The sequence below is a fragment of the Panulirus ornatus genome, chromosome 20 (assembly GCF_036320965.1).
Source record: "Panulirus ornatus isolate Po-2019 chromosome 20, ASM3632096v1, whole genome shotgun sequence".
Taxonomy (NCBI): Eukaryota; Metazoa; Arthropoda; class Malacostraca; order Decapoda; family Palinuridae; genus Panulirus; species Panulirus ornatus.
In genome coordinates, this window is record NC_092243.1 from 59,676,897 (window position 1) to 59,698,527 (window position 21,631).

The 21,631-nt window shown below is 42.9% G+C and overlaps 1 protein-coding gene across 2 annotated transcripts in view; it reads right to left on the reverse strand.

Moving 5' to 3' along the window:
* LOC139756045 (hematopoietic prostaglandin D synthase-like) overlaps window positions 1-10,258 on the reverse strand; it is a 503,151-nt gene extending 492,893 nt beyond the window's left edge. The window contains exon 1 of one of the 2 annotated variants that reach the window (XM_071675023.1): window positions 10,157-10,258. The gene's annotated coding sequence lies outside the window, so the exon portion shown is untranslated. The remainder of the gene's footprint in view (window positions 1-10,156) is intronic. The other variant, XM_071675022.1, reaches the window with a different exon arrangement.
* Between the last annotated feature and the right edge of the window lie 11,373 nt (window positions 10,259-21,631).

Sequence of the window (21,631 nt, forward strand, 5' to 3'; positions counted from 1 at the left end):
TCGGGCGTGGCACACACATTCCGACAGCAACCTGCACCTACGTACGACTTGTGATCCTGATGTGTGATGATTTGATTACTGTTCTTAAAACCTCACCAGATGTGTGTGTGTGTGTGTGTGTGTTGGGGGGAAGGGGGCTTTATATACTATAAAAGCCTCACCCAAGCTTATAAAATTCTGAAAAATACACCCATAACGAAAAAAACAGATCCAAGCATTGTGGAAAAATGAAATAAAACTAGTACCTCAACCAATCCATTACGCAAAAAAAAAAAGAAAGACTTAAAAAACGAATGCGTGTGAATCCGTTTGGACAGAGCCGCCACGGCCATGATGACAGAGATCCGAGATTACAGACGAGGTAGCACTCACGAACGCCATGACGTCACATTAATGCTGCCAGCTACATATGTGTACCACAGCAGCCAAGCGTCGGCCACACAGCGTGGCATAATAAAAGTCTTCTGACAGCAAACAAACAAGCCAATAAATAACTGGCTGGCCTAGATAGGATAACCAATTTCAAACCTTTTAATTATCATTGATACAAATCACTACATTCTCTCTCTCTCTCTCCTCTCTCTCTCTCTCTCTCTCTCTCTCTCTCTCTCTCTCTCTCTCTCTCTCTCTCTCTCTCTCCGGAATGTAAACAGGCTTAATGAAGAGTTACAGTACAGACTAAATGATAACTGATGGTACCAAATACTTCAAAACAGATAAATAAATAAATTGTGGTAATGTTTTGTGTTACGATCTTAGTTGCGACAGGATGTGTCCAGTTGAGTCATCGCGGTGTTAGCTGCTCTGTGTGTGTGTGTGGTCTATCATATTTTCCTGCCTGAACCTTCTCATGTGGGTATGTGTGTGTGTGTGTGTGTGTGTGTGTGTGTGTGTGTGTGTGTACTCTCTATCTATCTCTCTCGCCACAGACATACAACCTCCCTATCTGAAACATAACACGTGTAAACATATGAACTCGAACGACTAGTTTTATATAACCCAAGATTCCCCAGCTGCTCCCAGCCAGGCTACTGCCATCATCCCGTCCTGAGTACTGGCTAGTTGGTTTGTTTGGAGGGTTTTGATGTGGCGGTTAGAGGAGGAGAGGTGGGATAGGGGAAGCGGGTGGCTACAAATGGAAGACTTGAACTGTGTTTATATGGCGTACGTGATACGAGGCATGTGGATGATTTTATGAAAACTTGGTTTTCTTTTTTTGTGCCTTATTTATATACCTGCCCTATCTAAATATCCCGGCAGACTGGGGAAGCTCTCTCTCTCTCTCTCTCTCTCTCTCTCTCTCTCTCTCTCTCTCTCTCTCTCTCTCTCTCTCTCTCTCTCTCTCTCTCTCAGCCAGGATCTATGTGGCTGTCAAGTTTCACTCCTTCGGCCCAGGTTCCTGGGTCTCAGTTTACAAAAACACAATCTCTCCTCACTCATACCACCTGACATGTAACCCACGTGACTTTCCTTTACAGCATTAGATTTCTCTGCCGTTGAGCGCTACGCGTTCAGTCCCTGCCTTCTAGCAAAATCTCATCACAAGTACACGTCGGTAATCTCTCTCTCTCTCTCTCTCTCTCTCTCTCTCTCTCTCTCTCTCTCTCTCTCTCTCTCTCTCTCTCTCTCTCTCTCTCCACGTGTATGGCAAGGGTGTAAAAAGAACATATGCCGAGCACACACACACACACACACACACACACACACACACCAACTAACTTGATTTCTCAACAAGTTGCATCCTGTCATAGCCAGGGACAACACACTTAAAACATTATACTGATCATTTTATTATTGCGTCAAGTACTTAATCCGCCATCCACTTAGTATCATCCTTAAGACACTTCATTTAGCGTGTTTAGATTCCACAAAATGCGGACTGGCCTCCGTCGAACGCCCGACTCCGCTGGACGAGTACGGCCCGGAGTGGACCGGCCGGCGCATGACGTCATAACGGCCCAAAACCCACACCTCCCGTGCCCTGACCACACGCAGGTCATGGCTGGCCTTCCCTGACCACACGCAGGTCATGGCTTTTATATACACACCCGTTTTCTTTTATGGAGTGACGCTTTCAGAATATTCCTCATCGGGCAAAGTTTGATAATAATTCAAAATGTACATACTCAGGGTAACCAGATGTTCTAAATAATACGACTGACGTATTTTAAGACATGTGTAACCACCACAGAATACCGAGCATAATTCAAAATGAAGAAATATATTCTAAGAGGTCGTACAGGATGACGCAAATATCGTTCATCACATAATGTTTTAATCTGATCCGGATTTGAAATGCAGAAAACACAACTGTCTTCCTGGTTGATATACCACATCGTTATCGCCATTGATCCCTTCTACTTTACGTGAACCGCTCATGACAGAACAGGTTACGGTAATCGCTGGTCACTCACGCAACCTATATGCTACAGCTCCCTCTGTCCAGGCTGGGCTATGGATAACCTACGCATCGTTTACCACCAGAAACCAGCAGTGGTACCGGAGTTTACCGGACAGACCAACAGCAAAGGTAAAAAGTTCCTACTGTACTAAGGTTTAACCTGATGTGCTCTTCATTAATCTTCTTGACATGGAACAGAGAAAGTCTGGACATATTCCTTTCACAGACTCGTATAAACGAAGAGTCTTGACAACCTCGATAATCCAAGGCAATCTTCTTTTTCCTTTTTCTGAAAAGCAATGAAAAACCAATCAAGCTCCGAGAGAGGTTTAGTTAGGTCTGTCCTACCCTCAAGCGTGTTATTCAGCTTCTTTTCACAGCGTTGAAATCACTCTACCAAGATGATCAGTTAACAAGCACAAGGTAAACTATCACGGACTGATAATGTATAGTTCATGATGTGTGCCGATCCTCAACCTCACCTTTAGGAATATCTCCCTATGTTCCTGTGTCATAAGACATGCTTTCCCTTACGTATAACGCAAATGTGATCCTTTATCCTTCAGTTATATCCAGGAACATTCGAAGGAAATAAACTTAAAGGCATGATCCCTGGCGACCGCGATCCCAGAGCCTCGCTTATGTCATGGACGTGGAAAAATCTAGCGCGCCTGCACGAGTTTCCCCTGCTGCATGACTTGACTACATCAGACAAATTCTTCTAAACTTATGATGACCTAATTTTTCTTACACGTTACATGATGACCTTTTCCTTCCATTATGATTAAATCGTTCACTTCTGAAAATCGTTCGTCCGGATGGGCTTGGCGGCCACAAATCTGTCTGAACAGCTGCCTAATGGAAGTTGATGACGACATTTCCTCTATCATTAGCCTTATCTACTTCCACTCTTCAACGACATGACATTATGGCCTTCACCAGCATGTAATGATTCTCAGTATTTCTTTTACATGCAATTGAGTGGGAGATGTATAAAAGAAAGAGACAGGAGGTCAAGAGAAAGGTGCAAGAGGTGAAAAAAAGGGCAAATGAGAGTTGGGGTGAGAGAGTATCATTAAATTTTAGGGAGAATAAAAAGATGTTCTGGAAGGAGGTAAATAAAGTGCGTAAGACAAGGGAGCAAATGGGAACTTCGGTGAAGGGCGCAAGTGGGGAGGTGATAACAAGTAGTGGTGATGTGAGAAGGAGATGGAGTGAGTATTTTGAAGGTTTGTTGAATGTGTTTGATGATAGAGTGGCAGATATAGGGTGTTTTGGTCGAGGAGGTGTGCAAAGTGAGAGGGTTAGGGAAAATGATTTGGTAAACAGAGAAGAGGTAGTGAAAGCTTTGCGGAAGATGAAAGCCGGCAAGGCAGCAGGTTTGGATGGTATTGCAGTGGAATTTATTAAAAAAGGGGGTGACTGTATTGTTGACTGGTTGGTAAGGTTATTTAATGTATGTATGACTCATGGTGAGGTGCCTGAGGATTGGCGGAATGCGTGCATAGTGCCATTGTACAAAGGCAAAGGGGATAAGAGTGAGTGCTCAAATTACAGAGGTATAAGTTTGTTGAGTATTCCTGGTAAATTATATGGGAGGGTATTGATTGAGAGGGTGAAGGCATGTACAGAGCATCAGATTGGGGAAGAGCAGTGTGGTTTCAGAAGTGGTAGAGGATGTGTGGATCAGGTGTTTGCTTTGAAGAATGTATGTGAGAAATACTTAGAAAAGCAAATGGATTTGTATGTAGCATTTATGGATCTGGAGAAGGCATATGATAGAGTTGATAGAGATGCTCTGTGGAAGGTATTAAGAATATATGGTGTGGGAGGAAAGTTGTTAGAAGCAGTGAAAAGTTTTTATCGAGGATGTAAGGCATGTGTACGTGTAGGAAGAGAGGAAAGTGATTGGTTCTCAGTGAATGTAGGTTTCCGGCAGGGGTGTGTGATGTCTCCATGGTTGTTTAATTTGTTTATGGATGGGGTTGTTAGGGAGGTAAATGCAAGAGTTTTGGAAAGAGGGGCAAGTATGAAGTCTGTTGGGGATGAGAGAGCTTGGGAAGTGAGTCAGTTGTTGTTCGCTGATGATACAGCGCTGGTGGCTGATTCATGTGAGAAACTGCAGAAGCTGGTGACTGAGTTTGGAAAAGCGTGTGGAAGAAGAAAGTTAAGAGTAAATGTGAATAAGAGCAAGGTTATTAGGTACAGTAGGGTTGAGGGTCAAGTCAATTGGGAGGTAAGTTTGAATGGAGAAAAACTGGAGGAAGTGAAGTGTTTTAGATATCTGGGAGTGGATCTGGCAGCGGATGGAACCATGGAAGCGGAAGTGGATCATAGGGTGGGGGAGGGGGCGAAAATCCTGGGAGTCTTGAAGAATGTGTGGAAGTCGAGAACATTATCTCGGAAAGCAAAAATGGGTATGTTTGAGGGAATAGTGGTTCCAACAATGTTGTATGGTTGCGAGGCGTGGGCTATGGATAGAGTTGTGCGCAGGAGGATGGATGTGCTGGAAATGAGATGTTTGAGGACAATGTGTGGTGTGAGGTGGTTTGATCGAGTGAGTAACGTAAGGGTAAGAGAGATGTGTGGAAATAAAAAGAGCGGTGTTGAGAGAGCAGAAGAGGGTGTTTTGAAGTGGTTTGGGCACATGGAGAGGATGAGTGAGGAAAGATTGACCAAGAGGATATATGTGTCGGAGGTGGAGGGAACAAGGAGAAGAGGGAGACCAAATTGGAGGTGGAAAGATGGAGTGAAAAAGATTTTGTGTGATCGGGGCCTGAACATGCAGGAGGGTGAAAGGAGGGCAAGGAATAGAGTGAGTTGGAGCGATGTGGTATACCGGGGTTGACGTGCTGTCAGTGGATTGAATCAAGGCATGTGAAGCGTCTGGGGTAAACCATGGAAAGCTGTGTAGGTATGTATATTTGCGTGTGTGGACGTATGTATATACATGTGTATGGGGGGGGGGGGTTGGGCCATTTCTTTCGTCTGTTTCCTTGCGCTACCTCGCAAACGCGGGAGACAGCGACAAAGTATAATAAAAAAATAATAATAAATATATATATATATATATATATATATATATATATATTATCCCTGGGGATAGGGGAGCAAGAATACTTCCCACGTATTCCCTGCGTGTCGTAGAAGGCGACTAAAAGGGGAGGGAGCGGGGGGCTGGAAATCCTCCCCTCTCGTTTTTTTTTTTAATTTTCCAAAAGAAGGAACAGAGAATTGGGCCAGGTGAGGGTAGTCCCTCAAAGGCTCAGTCCTCTGTTCTTAACGCTACCTCGCTAATGCGGGAAATGGCGAATAATTTGAAAAAAGATATATATATATATATATATATATATATATATATATATATATATATATATATATATATATATATATATATATATGTATATATATATATATATATATATATATATATATATATATATATATATATATATATATATATATATCGAAAGTAAAACGTACAAATAATCTTCAAAAGTAATTCTTTATCGTCCTTTTTAGCATAACATCATTACGGGGAATATAAGAAAAGAAGACGAAGAAAACGAAGAATTATTGACCGAAACATACAGTAACGTTCCACACATAAACACCATTATCCAGCCGGACCAGCCCACGATATACACACTAAACCCATCCCAACATATACGACCCAACAAATTCTACTAAACTTTACGGAAATTTAAGACAGATAAAAATACTTCCATCACGGTACTCAGGCTTTATGGAAGCCTACAACTGCCGACTATTTGCATAATGTTGGGGGGTCCTCGTTCGAGGACGGAGGATCGGGAGGTCGGTCGGTTAGAGCAAAAGAAGCTTTCTGGCGATCCTCTCTGCCATCTTCATAGCATTTCAACACTGATACTCGATATCTATTGGCCTGGATAAGGATATCTGAGGGGCTTACTCTAATACCAAAGATATCATCACCTGACCCGAAATGGTCAGAATAAAGCTGGAAAACGAATACTTCGTAAAATATTACATGAATCTTATATTTGGATATCAATGTTTTGTCAGCCCTTGTATAGATCTGCAGAATCAAGTTTTATGAGAGGAATTAAAATACTGTATAACGTATTAGATCACATATCTATTCCGTATCTTCTGATGAACCAAAAAAGTTCTCGTCAACAGAACCAAAGCATGAGTGAAATGCCTCAGACTCTGACCTCGGCTGAGCTTGCGATGGGCGGCTGGCGAACCTACCCAACCCCACCCCAACTCACTCCTCGGGAGATCCACGAGTGGGGACGCGTGAGGTTCACAAACTCAATAAGGAATGTTCTAATTTCAGAACCTCGAAAATGGATATGTGATGCTCACATCCACAGAGAGGGAAGCAAATATCTCAAAACTTCACGCAGGAATAAATGGCTCTTGGAACCATGGAAGGGTTCGTAAGTCTCAACATAGTCTCAGAACATCCTTACGCAATTCTCAGAACCACACGGTGATGCGTAACTCTCTGTAGAACCTCACAATGCTCAGAACAACACGAAGATACACAAGTCTCGGATAACAACCTGACATGAGACTTCGAATCGTAGAGAAATGCAGAACTCAAAAATGAGGCTTAGAATCCAACAGTGAGTGGCACCAGTATCAGAACAACTTCAAAACTGGAATAAGTAACGCCATTATCTCAAACAATTTTGTCTTTCTTAGCTGAATCTCACATCGGATAAGTGACTCAGAACCTCAAGGACGTATGAATATGTCAAGCCACAAACAGATGCTTGAAATTCAACTCAAGCAAGAACGCCTCTGTGTTGGAGAAACCTCATCAAGGAAAACCTGATGCTTGGCAGAGCTTCAAACAGACGGCAACACTCGGCAGAATAACAAACAGGAATCAACATCTCATTCGATCTCCAAAATGGAACGCGAAAAATTCTCAAAATATAACCGTATCATAAGTGAGCTTTCAGCAGTCTCAACACCAAAAATGCGTGTCTTATTAAATGTCTAACTAGGGATCCTGGAAGAACTTCATGCTTTAATACCTCATATTAAGATACCTGAATTTCGTCAAAGCCGAAAACAAAAATAGGAAAAAGCTCTGTTGAACTTCAAGCCATACCCGATCTAATAACTACCTCAAAAATGGACTACAGCCTCTGCGGAACATTAAATAGGCAAGTACGACTATAAACAGCTCCAAACGGTTATGCGTGCGACCTAATGTAACCTTATTCAACGGAGATTATCATCTCGGCAAAACCTTTAATGAGGAGGCAGAACTCTCTGTAAAACCTCAAACATGACTAAGTCCCTGTATAAGTCCATGCAGTGTTGCTTGAGTCTCAACAGACCTTTAAACAGACAAGAGAGTCTTAGAAGAACATTACGAAGGGATTTGTCTAACATGAACTGTAAAACCGACTTCCCCAGCTTCAGTGGAACCTCATGGAGGAATCGGACTAAAGAAAGTTGTCTGGATCTGCAAAATCTTAAACACATATGCGTAAGTCTCCACAAAACTTCAAACAGCATTTGTGTATAAGTAACACGTTAAACAGTGAGAAGAGCCTTAGCAGATGTTAGTCTCATCTCTTAACATAACTCGACAGTGATACCGTGTCTGCGAAAACTAAACAGCGGTTGGGTCTAATCAGAATCTAATCAGGGATATGTGACTCAAAACCCTCAAGACATATACATAAACTTCAAAGTGACGTGTGAGACTTAAACTGATCATCAAACAAGATAACACGTCTCACAACCTTAGCAGGAAAGCGCGCTTAAACAAAGCTCGACAACAAGTTTCATGGGTTGCACTAAAAAGGTAAACACCGCGCTCCAAACTAAGATGCTCAATGTCAGACAGACAGCACGCCCTTCGCTGATATACTACAAGATGCTGAGACAACTGTAATATTGTATATCTTGCAAAGGGAGGCATTATCTTCCATTTTTCAAAATTCTGAGCAAAATAATTGACAGCTAGCCTCACGTAGATATATATATATATATATATATATATATATATATATATATATATATATATATATATATATATATAATATCGCTCGAACTATTTGTAAAACCATTGCTCAAAGAGCAAGAACGATATATCAATGACTAGTAATGGCTAAACGACTGGTTGATAGTAACGCAAACTCATAATGTGTAACAATAGTTTAGACGCTTAATCCAGTAGTTCTCAAACCGTCCCCTCCTTAAATATGAATCAGGTGATTTACCCCTCCACCCCTTCCATATCCAATCAGTATGGTCTAAATTTTAGTGAAAATTGGCGGTTAGATTACATAGCAAACTGTACGTCAACAAACATTTCCTAGTTCTCCCCGGCTGATAAACATTGGCATAATTCACCTAGATCTGTCCGGGGGAGTTGAAGGTTGCAGTTTCATTATCATTTATCAAGTTCGTGTATTTCAAGTAATAGCTGATCAGTATAAAAGGATAAATATAACTACATTTCATTATTTAACATCTTAAAGTTTACCGCCATCCTCTGCGCGTCCCGCCTCCCACTTAAGTAGACCGTGCCCAAACGTTCAAAATGGCCTTGAACATCTTGCACCCCACAGCTTGGAAAATACTCGATTCAGCAAATTCAGCGCAACCGGCTAAGCAACCAGCAAACCAATTTGACTTTCTTTTCCTTTTCGAGCCCCACGAATTTTATGAAATGGCAGGCAACTAGAAGTCAACTTCCTCCAAATCGACTTAAACCAGCGATAATCATATGTAATCTAGAATTCCATCACTAACAGGAAATTGTTGATAACCGTATCGTAATCTAATCATTAGGTTTGGTAAGATTTAGATAAGGTTGTATGGGGTGATTTATTTTTCAGGATCCTAAAAACTTAAATCACGTCAGACACATTACAAAAAAATCTTAGTACAGAAACACCCATACTCTATAACCAAGTCCACTTCTTAATTACTATATTAATGAGGCAACTGCAGTGCCATAAGTCCCTTCCTAAAAACACACAGTAACAACAGGACCGACCAACCTTGATACTGTTACTGACAATGCGAAGTCTCGCCCACTCGCTCTTGACCTTCCGGAAAAACTAGTAACGATAACACGTCGCTGAGAGTGAATTATATAAATCCCAATAATGAGTTCACTGATGACATCATAAGTGACACGTCATAGCCAATCCCTTCCAATAAAGCTGATCTCTTACATCAGGTATGTTGGCTCTCTCTCGTCAAGGTACGAAATAAAAATTGGCATGTGTCCCATTCCCTCAGGAGCAGGGTATGTGATCCAGGTACAGATACCTAACCTACAATGCGCTCTGTCGTAATCTTTATCTAAACTTTCCAAATTTATCTATTTCCTATGACCCTGCACGCTGAGCAGCTACAGAGATACAACGTACGGGAATAATGACACTTACATCATCGCCGTTAACAAGTGAAAGTAAAACAGCCAACGAGATGACACTATCGAATATTCGACTTTTTAAAGTCTATAAAAGATTTTCGATGTCTTTACTAAAATGCCGATGGGCATAAATCACATGATATCATGAAATACGAACATAAAGAATTTATGGTTTATATTTACCCTGGTCAGCTTTGGGAATCAGGCAATTTCCCCCGACGAAGCATCTCCCATAGAATATTAACACATGGAATTTTCTACTATATAATTCCATACGTCCAATGACATTATCGTCAGTATCACCATTTTTGTGCATATAATCCGTCGATATTTTTAGTTTAAAGGCTTTGATTTCTTACCTTGATGAAGTTGAAGGCGAGAGTAGTAGAGAGCGTAAACTTCGAAACACTTAGGATAATGTTACAGTAGCGAATAGGTCCCGAGTCGGGAGGCGTATAGTGCAGCCCGGGATGAGGCAGCTGCCAAATTGGAAAACTAATCGTACGTTCCCACACTTTCGTGGAGATTGTTTGCAGTGCCATCTTCATATCTTATGCATTATTTACATAGTATTACTTCCTTCATGCATAATCAAGATACTTGATACTAGTCATTGGTTATACCAAAATTCATTTGGCTGCAAAATCTTAAAGCGGCAACAAGAGCGAGTATCATACACCCGCCAGCAGCCGCCATTCATGTCAACCTCTCTCAACCATCTGCTACAATATGGGATAAAAAAAATATAAATACTGGCAGAAGTCTGTATGCCAGTGTGTTTAACATCGTGCCGATTTAAGATCATTTAGTTTCCTGTCTTACATTTGTTGCGTGGATAAGAACCCAGAAAATTGCTTTGTTAATTATATAATGTAATCCGGCGTCTATATTTTCAAAAAACTTTGACCCTCACCTGTTTTCATTTTCAGTTTGTCATTCATACCTTCTTGATGCTAAATATTCAGTTATCATAACGGTGTTAATGATAAGTGAACCCTGATTTCTACAATGATCATGGCAAGGATATCTTTCAAACAAAAAAATTCGTGTGTGATGAGCAGGTTGCCTGCCTAACTGATTAGCGTGCGATTATACCACATCCGTTAAGTGATTAGGGTAATAAAGATGTTTACTTTACGTACAACAAAGTTTGTGTGCATTTGAGTAGGAGAGTGAGCGCTTTTTTCTTCCGTGAGGAGGGTATTCTTAGTAGGAGGAGATATAGAGCAACTATAAATTGTCAACGCAACACCCACTCCAACACCACCACGCCAAAACCACACCCTCACCAGCTCCCTCTCACCTTACCTCCTTCATACCACACCCACTTCTTCACTATAACCACTCTCATTACACACACTCCCTCACTACAACATACCCTTTTACCATCACTTCTTCCTCACGACCTTGCACAGCTTCCTAATCACACCACCGCCTCACTTCACCATACCCGCCAAACCCAGTACTTCACCACAACACATTCCCTCCATCACCACACCACAGTCACTGCTTTACAACACCACATACCCCCTGCCTTCCTCACCACAAAACAAACATTCCCGTATTGCAATACAGTAACGTCTCCAGGACACAAACATGTAACTTATCTTGAGCTTAGAGACATGCCATGTATCAGTAAAACTTAATCGTCTGCGACTTACAGTATTCTACGGTAAGAGCCCCACTGGCATTTGAAGTGGGGAAAAACAACTTAAGTTAGAGACCCTATCTATATACCTTACCCAAATTCCTGAGAATCCAGGAGACAAGTTCGGATAACCTTTCAAAAAAAGAAAAAAAAACTCAAAAAAGTCAGAGATTTCAGCAAAGCAGCGTAGCCTTTCTGTAAAGCGAAAGTTATGTTCGATCATGGACCCCCATCGCAACATTCTAGTGTAATCTTAAACCTAATCCATGGAGATTATCAAATACTCGCTGCTCCTGCCTCAAAGCATGAAAATACTTTAGATTCAAGCAAAATTGTCTGTGGTTCAACACAGTGTTTGAACAGCCTGATGACACAGCGCATTGAACACAGACGTTGAGGTGCTGGGTGATGTTCCTAGCGAACTCCAGGGAGTGTTACGTCCAAGCCTAGCCATCCTTCCCATGGGTGGCGACAGAACGGACCTGAGGAAGCTCACACTACAGCCTATATAGCAGTTTTCCTTTAGCTCACAAGGCACACAGAGTTGTCGTCTGTATTTTTATGCTTCGAATGCTTACAAGTGGAACTCCTTATAAGCAATTTCTTTGGCATTTGTTGATGGTAAACAGTTTGAATGTTAGAATTTCAATTGCTGCCGGTTCAAGTAAACAAGCTCTTGGCGTTTTAATTTAGCTTTTATTTACCAGAAACTATAATCATATAATCTTGCATCTTTTTTTTTTTTAAGCTGAGATGGGACCGGTAACGAAAGCCCTAATCAGTGCCAGTTCACTGATGCTTTATATACTAGCCTGAGCCAGGTACCCATTTTATCGACCAGCTCCTATGGGTGGATGAACAGCTGGGTTGACCGTAGACACAGTGCCTCAACTAACATTCGAAAGTATGCGCTCGACTTCTGGGCGGGCCGTGAATGCGCTGTGGGCAGGGTTGCTAGCAAACCGTTGCTGCTGCAAACTTCGTCTGTGTGTATAATCGAAGTAGAGTATTATTCACAACAGTATTCAGCTTTTTAGCGAGTTGGGTCTGTCTTGTGTATTTGATCCATGTTTGGGTAATTTTTTTTTTCTATCACTGTTACGGTAAGTTAGTTTACTTTTGTTAAGTTATAGTAAGACAAGCTGTCTAGTTATCATATGGTTAGTCTGGCTTTGGTTATCACGACATACGTGTATGTTCTGGTATATTCTATTTGGTAATCTTATTATGGTAGAGTAAGTTGTTTGGTTATCTTACAACATCCGAACTATTTACAGTAAGTTGTTTGGTCATCTAAAGCTACGGTAAGGTAAAATTTACACAGTTGTTCAAGATTAGGTAAAAACAAGACTTGGTTGGTTGGATACAACCATCTTGAGTTTGATTTTGCGATGATTTTCTTTTTTTTCAGTCAGTTTAATGGACAGTAGCAATATAGCGACGTTGCAAGGCTTCGTCAGTTCAATCGACGGTAGGTTAAATCGGGGCAAAAAGGTTGGACTTTGCCTTAGAGAGGGAAAAAGTTGCATACATAAGCACTCAAGGTGTACACATCCTTTCATATTTGTGGAGTTTCTTTATGTGTTATGTTACCGATGGACCTGACCCCCTCCAGAGGTAACAAATGCCTCACCACCTTCCCATGAAGGAAAATATATAGTAGTCTGTAGTTCGGTGGTGTCAGCAGCAGTAACAAGCAAACGACCTTCACAAAGGCCACTTGCAACACCCGGATCTGGACTAGCTGTACATCGCCACAACGCTGTTCATTGAATCGTCTTCCACCACCATACCTGTCCATCAAGGCAAGTCCGCAACACCGCCCCATCTGTTCCTCGAGGTACTGCCCACCAACACCGCAATTGTTCATTGAGGCACCGCCCACCACAGCCACAGCTGTTCATCGAGGCGCCGCCCACAACATAACTGTTCATCGAGGTGCCGCCCAAAACATAACTGTTCATCGAGGCGACACGCACCACCACAACTGTTCATCGAGGCGCCGCCCACCACCACAACTGTTCATCGAAGTGCCGCCCACCAACACAACTGTTCATCGAAGCGCCGCCCACCACTACAACTGTTCATCGAGGCGCCGCCCACCAACATAACTGTTCATCGAGGCGCCGCCCACCACCACAACTGTTCATCGAGGCGCCGCCCACCAACACAACTGTTCATCGAGGCGCCGCCCACCAACACAACTGTTCATCGAAGCGCCGCCCACCACCACAACTGTTCATCGAGACGACACCCACCAACACAACTGTTCATCGAGGCGCCGCCCACCAACACAACTGTTCATCGAGGCGCCGCCCACCAACACAACTGTTCATCGAAGCGCAGCTCACCAACACAACTGTTCATCGAGGCGCCGCCCACCAACACAACTGTTCATCGAGACGACACCCACCAACACAACTGTTCATCGAGGCGCCGCCCACCACCACAACTGTTCATCGAAGCGCCGCCCACCACCACAACTGTTCATCGAGGCGCCGCCCACCACCACAACTGTTCATCGAAGCGCCGCCCACCACCACAACTGTTCATAGAAGCGCCGCCCACCATCACAACTGTTCATCGAGGCGCCGCCCACCACCACAACTGTTCATCGAGGCGCCGCCCACCACCACAACTGTTCATCGAGGCGCCGCCTACCAACACTTTCTTTCCCTCAGAAGTTGAGCCGGCGAGAAAGGTGGGTGGGAGGCGTCTTATTTTCACTCTTCTGTTTCTGCTGCAAATTACCTCAGAAGGCTTACAACCCTAAGGTCTCTTGGTTATCTCCCATTCTCACAAGCAACACCACCATCAGTATTACCCTGGACAAGCTACCTCCTTATGCAACACATACGTCACCTTGGAATCCGATATAGTGTGGGATCCTTACGAATTCCACGACAGATGTATTACCATAACTCATGGTAACGCCTGGCTGCTCAGGAGCACCACACCACTGACCATTCCACACATACCTTGCATGCACGGGGCCGCCCCGAGGTCGAGTCTGCGTAGGGTCAGAATCCCGGCTTGTGGCACTCGGTCTGCAGTTCCTTCTTTTGGAAAGTAATACAGGAAGGGAGGAGGATTTCTAGCCACCCGCTCCCGTCCCTCTTAGTTGCTGTCTACGACACACAGGGAATACGTGGGCAGCATTCTTTCCACCCTATCCCCAGGGAATATATATATATATATATATAATATATATATATATATATATATATATATATATATATATATATATATATATATATATATATATATATATTCGCCATTTCCCACGTTAGCGAGGTAGCGTTAAGAGCAGAGGACTGAGCCTAAGAGGGAAAATCCTCACTTGGCCCCTTATGTAACGTTAATGAGGTGACCTTGATTAGGGCCTCAGATTCCTTGCTGTCTCAGCTAACATAAACATAATATGTGTGGATCAGGTCTTTGCTCGTTACAAACTTAACATATGATCTGGGAAACATATTTACATTTTCTTACATATAAAGTTATCTAATATATATAAAACACAGTTTTAATTCATATCAGTTTCTCTGCTATGTTTGATAAGAGACGATTCAACAATGTTTCTATACATTACTGAGTTATCATATGTGATAACCTTAACACTGATCCAGTCAATTTAATGACCAAAGTTTTTAAGGTAGACAAATATTGCATTAGAGTCTTGACCATACTGAACACTGTTTTTAACGTAGTTTAACCCTGATATTAAGAACCTTATCAGCTTGACCAATATAAGACTGATGACACACATTACAGGGGATGTTGTACACACAACCCTTCTGAGAAGTTACAGAATGTCTGATAAAACCTTCCCTAACCGTATTATCATTGCTGAAGACCACATTGATATTTGAATATTTAACAAAACAGGAATAAAAAGGAAATTCTCACAATACTAATTCATTTTTGTTCCCAAATAATTCTTTAGGTTGAACATCGTAAAAAGACTCTGTAGCAAAATTACAAGCTGGATCAAGGAAATGTTTGGGAGACTAAACTATAACCAACGTCATAGATTTTGCAGAGTTCATCATCAATTAATTCTGAGCCAAATTTGCGAAATGCTTTAAGAAACATTGATGAGAACACAGAACGTTTCACTGTACTGTGATGATAGAAGCAGTTGTAAATAAATGGACAGACATCCTGTGGTTTACGATATATGCTAAATGTAAGTCATTTTCATCCTAATGAATATTATATTCTGGGAATGCTAATGTATTGCCTGTCTCAGTTTCAAGAATCAACTTTATCGAATCCACAAAAAAAAAAAATCAGAATAGTAAGAAATACATTTTCATCTATATTAATAGGCCACAGACAAGGAATACCATCAACATACCTTTGCCATTTGATACTACTGGGTAGAATATCATATCAGCAAGTATGTTGACGGGAGTCGGTGACTTGGGCCCTCTCAGGTAAACAAGAAAAAAATATCTATTGAACGCAAATTTACAACTGTACAGTAACTAGGCTGAAGTGACGTATGAGAATATTCTTATGGTTGATTGACTTGGAGGGAAAGAAGACATTATGATCGGAAAGGATTGGAGAATAATATGTGGGTAGCGCAGGTGATGAGGGAAAGATAAAGTATGAGAAGAATAAACGTAAGAAAATAGAGTCGTGGGCTTAACTGGCACATAAATAATAGAACATTGGCAAGACATTATAAGCTCAAATCTTATATAGAAATATACAGCTTATGATTTTCAAAATATTCTTTTTAGGGTCGACTTTTTCTCTCTCTTTCATTAATATAACAACCACTAGTGAGAGCAACTGATTGATAATTAATTTTGTTAGCTGTGATATATTTTTTCAAGTCTGTTACGGCATCCATCCATTTTGTCATTTTCGATCGTCCTTTTTTCCTCTTCCATCACTAATGAGCTTCGTTCAACCAATCTATATTTTTATGTGATTTAAATTAGTTGTTTATCATCGCCTCCACGCCCTCGCAAAATATCAGACGTAATTGAGGAACAGAGTAGAGCACTTACCCGGAAATGAGACAGGCTGAGAGATGAAATATTCAAACTGTTTTCAAATTCAACTTCCACTGGGGAAAGTCTCTTCCTCTGTATTTATCACTTGGTGGAAAGAATGTTGGCAACAGTTTCAATTGATTACAAGGACACTCAGAGCTTTCCCAGAGCGTTAATTCATAATATTATATCTATACAAGATGACGCTACGCTAGAAAATGAGATTCAGTCCATCAGTGTGGAGCGAGAGGCAGGAGGCAGGAGGCCGAATAACGGCGGCAGCAGAAGTTGCTAGATTAGGCGTCCATAATTCATTTCTTCTTTATCATTTTGAAAGTCTTGGTGAAATAGATATAATGAGACACAGACTCGACAGACCCGACCCGTCTCCTGCATGATCCATTATCTTATCTACATTTAATCTAGGATGTGAATTTCTGAAATTTCCTGTTAAGGAAAACGAGAGGGATTTTCCGCTACGTTCATCGTAATAAGAACTCGAAACTTTTTTTTTTTTCCATTGATGAGCCAATAAAAGGATGAAATTCCTTTCAAATCAGAAGTTTTGATATACAAGTTGGACTTTTCCGTACTTCTTCGGGAAATTTGCATTTAGATAAGAAATTTCAAATGCGACATGGCAACACCAAAGGCCTCCTCATACATGCGCAGTGTTATACAGAGCAGAGTCGTACTGTACGTACAGTCCTTATGTTGATCGTCAGGATGGTACGACCCTTGAGTTTTTGACGTTACGACTTAGGAGTCGGATTGTACAACTCTAGAGCACAACTGTACGACTCTTGAGCATAACGTTACGACCCTTGGATATAATGTTTGGCCTTTGTTAGGTCGACGGTTATGCTATCACACCCTTGGGTCGTGCCGTCGTGTTGAAGGGTCGTACTGTCGTGCTCAAGGGTCGCACCGTCGTGCTCAAGGGTCGCAACGTCGTGCTCGAGGGTCTTACCGTCGTGCTCAAGGGTCTTACCGTCGTGCTCAAGGGTCGTACCGTCGTGCTCAAGGGTCGTAACGTCGTGCTCGAGGGTCTTACCGTCGTGCTTAAGGGTCTCACCGTCGTGCTCAAGGGTCGTACCGTCGTGCACAAGGGTCGTACCGTCGTGCTCGAGGGTCGTACCGTCGTGCTCGAGGGTCGTACCGTCGTGCTCAAGGGTCGTACCGTCGTGCTCAAGGGTCGTACCGTCGTGCACAAGGGTCCTACCATCGTGCACAAGGGTCGTACCGTCATGCTCAAAGGTCGTACTGTCGTGCTCGAGGGTCGTACCGTCGTGCTCAATGGGTCGTACCGCCATGCACAAGGGTCTTACCGTCGTGCATAAGGGTCGTGCCGTCGTACTCAAGGGTCGTACCGTCGTGCTCAAGGGTCGTACCGCCATGCACAAGGGTCTTACCATCGTGCACAAGGGTCTTACCGTCGTGCACAAGGGTCGTACCGTCGTACTCAAGGGTCGTACCGTCGTGCTCAAGGGTCGTACCGCCATGCACAAGGGTCGTACCGCCATGCACAAGGGTCTTACCGTCGTGCACAAGGGTCGTACCGTCGTGCGCAAGGGTCGTACCGTCGTGCTCAAGGGTCGTACCGTCGTGCACAAGGGTCGTACTGTCGTGCTCAAGGGTAGTACCGTCGTGCACAAGGGTCGTACCGTCTGCTTAAGGGTCTTACCGTCGTTCTCAAGGGTCGTACCGTCGTGCTCAAGGGTCGTACCGTCGTGCTCAAGGGTCACACATTAACCGTAACAACTGAAGCTTGAGTCACGTGTCCCGGACACACGAATCACCAAAGGTCGACGGAATGACCAGTGCACATCTCCAGGCCACCTCGACGTCTCTGTGTACCATTCAAGGTTGCACTCCGTGCAGGAGCAGGGAAAGGATGGACTCGAGCGAGAAGGTCAGCGACGAGACTGACGACAATATAGCCTCGCCTAACGTAGCTTACAGGCTCGCGGTTCGTCAACGGAGTCCGGTAACACCAGTGGACTGAGTAGGCAGTACACAGAAAGTTCTTCTTTATAAAGTCAATCTAAAAGTGCATCCAAACTTTCATACTATACAAATGGAAACTAATATTTTCTTAAAGTATTTGATACGGGGAAAGTATACCCAGTTTTATTACCCATTCTATAGCATATTGTTCGCTATGGTCATTAAAGTCGTATTCCATAGGGTCAAAACATCAGAGTGCAATTCAATGCATATTTTTTTTCTCTTTCCTGTATAAATCAAATAGAAATATTCTCTACAGAGAGTTTAGAGTCGCGAGGGAAGAAAAAAATATACCCGTGTAAAGTTTTCCTGCCATAGTTTGAATATAAAAATGTTTCGCCTTTGAAATTAATTAATGAAAGAAAGCTTGACCTTTCCACACACACACACACACACACACACACACACAGCCTGCCATGTTGTTCAGTGGGGGAGGCAGCCTGGTCCCACTGAACCTTAACAATGGTGACCTGTTGCTCTATGACCACTTGGCCAGGTCAAGTAAATATGGCGATTGTTTTACAGACTACGGTGGAGGCGTAGGTCAGAGGTCAGGAGTGTCACCAGCATGACCCCGGGCAGGGTACGTCGTGTTCATGATGACGTCAGGTGGGATACGTCGTGGTCATGATGACGTCAGGCAGGATACGTCGTGGTCATGATGACGTCAGGCAGGATACGTCGTGGTCATGATGACGTCAGGCAAGATACGTCATGGTCATGATGACGTCAGGCAGGATACGTCGTTGTCATGATGACGTCAGGCAAGATACGTCGTGGTCATGATGACGTCAGGCAGGATACGTCGTGGTCATGATGACGTCAGGTAGGATACGTCATGATCATGATGAGTTGACGTCATAACATATGCTCAACATCAAGAGCATCTTGACCTGACCCTTAAAAAGGTCAGGTCAAAGGCAAGGTCAACGCAGCCAAGGGGTCGTTCCCTCCTATCTATGAGGTCAAAGGCAATCAGAGCCACCATTTGGCTGGGACCTCCTGCTGTGGGCGTGGCCGACAGGGAGGGAGGCAGGGCCCCTCTCTCCTGGTCAACTCCTCCCACTAGCCCTTACCTAAGCATAATCCCCTCATCATGCTTCCTCCACAAGGTCTTCCATTAGCTTCCAAAGGTTCAGAGACACCAATGATACCAAACCCCAGAAATGCCAGACACAACCCCCGAAGAACGGAGGCCCCCCCCAACACACACACACACACACACACACACATCCCTGCCAGACGTACCGGGGGAAACTTGCTGAAAACATTACAGGTTAAGGTTAAGAAGACACCTTGAGGACAGACACCTCTGTTAGCCCTGTTCAGTAAGGTCTCCGGAGGAGCAAATGCACCACCTCACTATCTGTGATCGCGGCAGAAAAAAAAAAGAAAAAAAAACTTTATCCAAAGGACAAGGAGTAAATTGCACAGTTGTATTATACAAAGAGACATTATGAGCAAAGCTTGTGCCAAAGTGTGGACTGACTGCCTACAATACCATCTATTACATCTATGTACACCAGAGATCACAGTCCTGTGTGACATTGTAATCCAACGCACCGCAGAGATCATTATTAACTCCCCTGACGTCCCCCAGATTTCCCCTACAGGCCGGGGTACCCCAAGGCAGCGTCCCGTCACCAACGCTATTCATAACTTACACAGCTGATACCCCCACCCACTCCAGTAGTTCACGTGCCATGAACATGGACAACTACTCAGATGACACTGAGCAAACACCTCACTCCCAGAATATACCCGTGTGATCCAGCAGTAACCAGACTAAACAGATTCTGAAAGGAGTGGAATATGAACACAAACGTAAACAAATTTACTAAATTGGCGCTTGGAAGAATGAAACCTAAGGACGTGATAACAGGAGATAACAAGATAACTCACAATCAATGCCGTAAAATCCCCCTGATCACACTCTAACTTCAAAATGTCTGATGACAGATCACATTAACAAGAGATCCACACAAGGAACAGCGGTGTTGGCTGATCCCTACGGCATGTGGCGCCTTCCAGAGCAAAACTTGTACCTGGTCCAAGTCATGATAATACCTGTCCTAACCTACTCACTCGATCCAATGTCGTAATACCAGGCCACACTGTGTGATAACGATGGGAGAAGTTAATTATGTAGTGGTATCTTGACCTATGTTAAAGTTGATATTGATCCCAGAGTGAAAAATGCTTTAGCCTTTGAGAATGTCGACTTCATTTTTGTAGATAGTTTATAGGTCACCCTGTGTACAGCGACACAGACACCAGAGGAAGACGACGGATTTTGTGACCAGTTAGTAGAAACTTGTACTGAACAAGACTCTAACATAGTAAGAGATATTTGTTTCTTTAACATACCTGTATGTGAGAGAGGGAATCTCTATTTAGTAGCTCCGGGCGTGGACTCTAATTTAAATTTACTTGGTAGTGACCCAATCCAATTAGTCGAGAAATCTGCTCGTGACGAGAATGTATTCGATTTAGTTCTAACTACAAATTAGGATCACGTTGATAATGTTGAAGTTGGAGAGAAAAGCTTGATGCAATCTACAACTGACAAATTACTTTTAAGGTTGCTTTCAATATTGAATGTTAGCTTCGTCAACATGACAGTCGCCGAAAAGCAAAAAAAAGAATAAACTCCATTTTAAACCTACAAATTTTCATCATTTTCGCATTGCTCTCAACAGCAAACCTGGGATGATATGGTCAATGAAAACGACATGAACGTAGCTTAGGAAACTTGATTAAAAACTTCATGGCATCACAGTAACAAACGTGACATTTCATAATAGAAAGTCTATTTCAAAAATGAAGCCAAGGCGACGAAACGGTGAAATGTACAAGTGTCTATTGTCTAAGAAAGTAGCTCATATGAAACTCAGGGAAACCAACAACCAATGTGTTACTGTAACTTATATCTGTAACGTTCCTGACCGTGACGCATCCACCGGCCGCCCAGGGTCGACCATATAGGTTCGAATCCTGGTTGTGGCAGTCGGTTCACAGTCAACCCAGCTGTTGTCTGTGCTGTTCCAGTGAACATAAAAAGATCTAAATCTGGGGAAAGAAAGTAATAGAGTTGTACGACAAAGTAAACGTCAATTTGATGCGTATATTGCTGTAAAAAGCAAAAGAAACCCTGCGGAGTTTTACAGTTA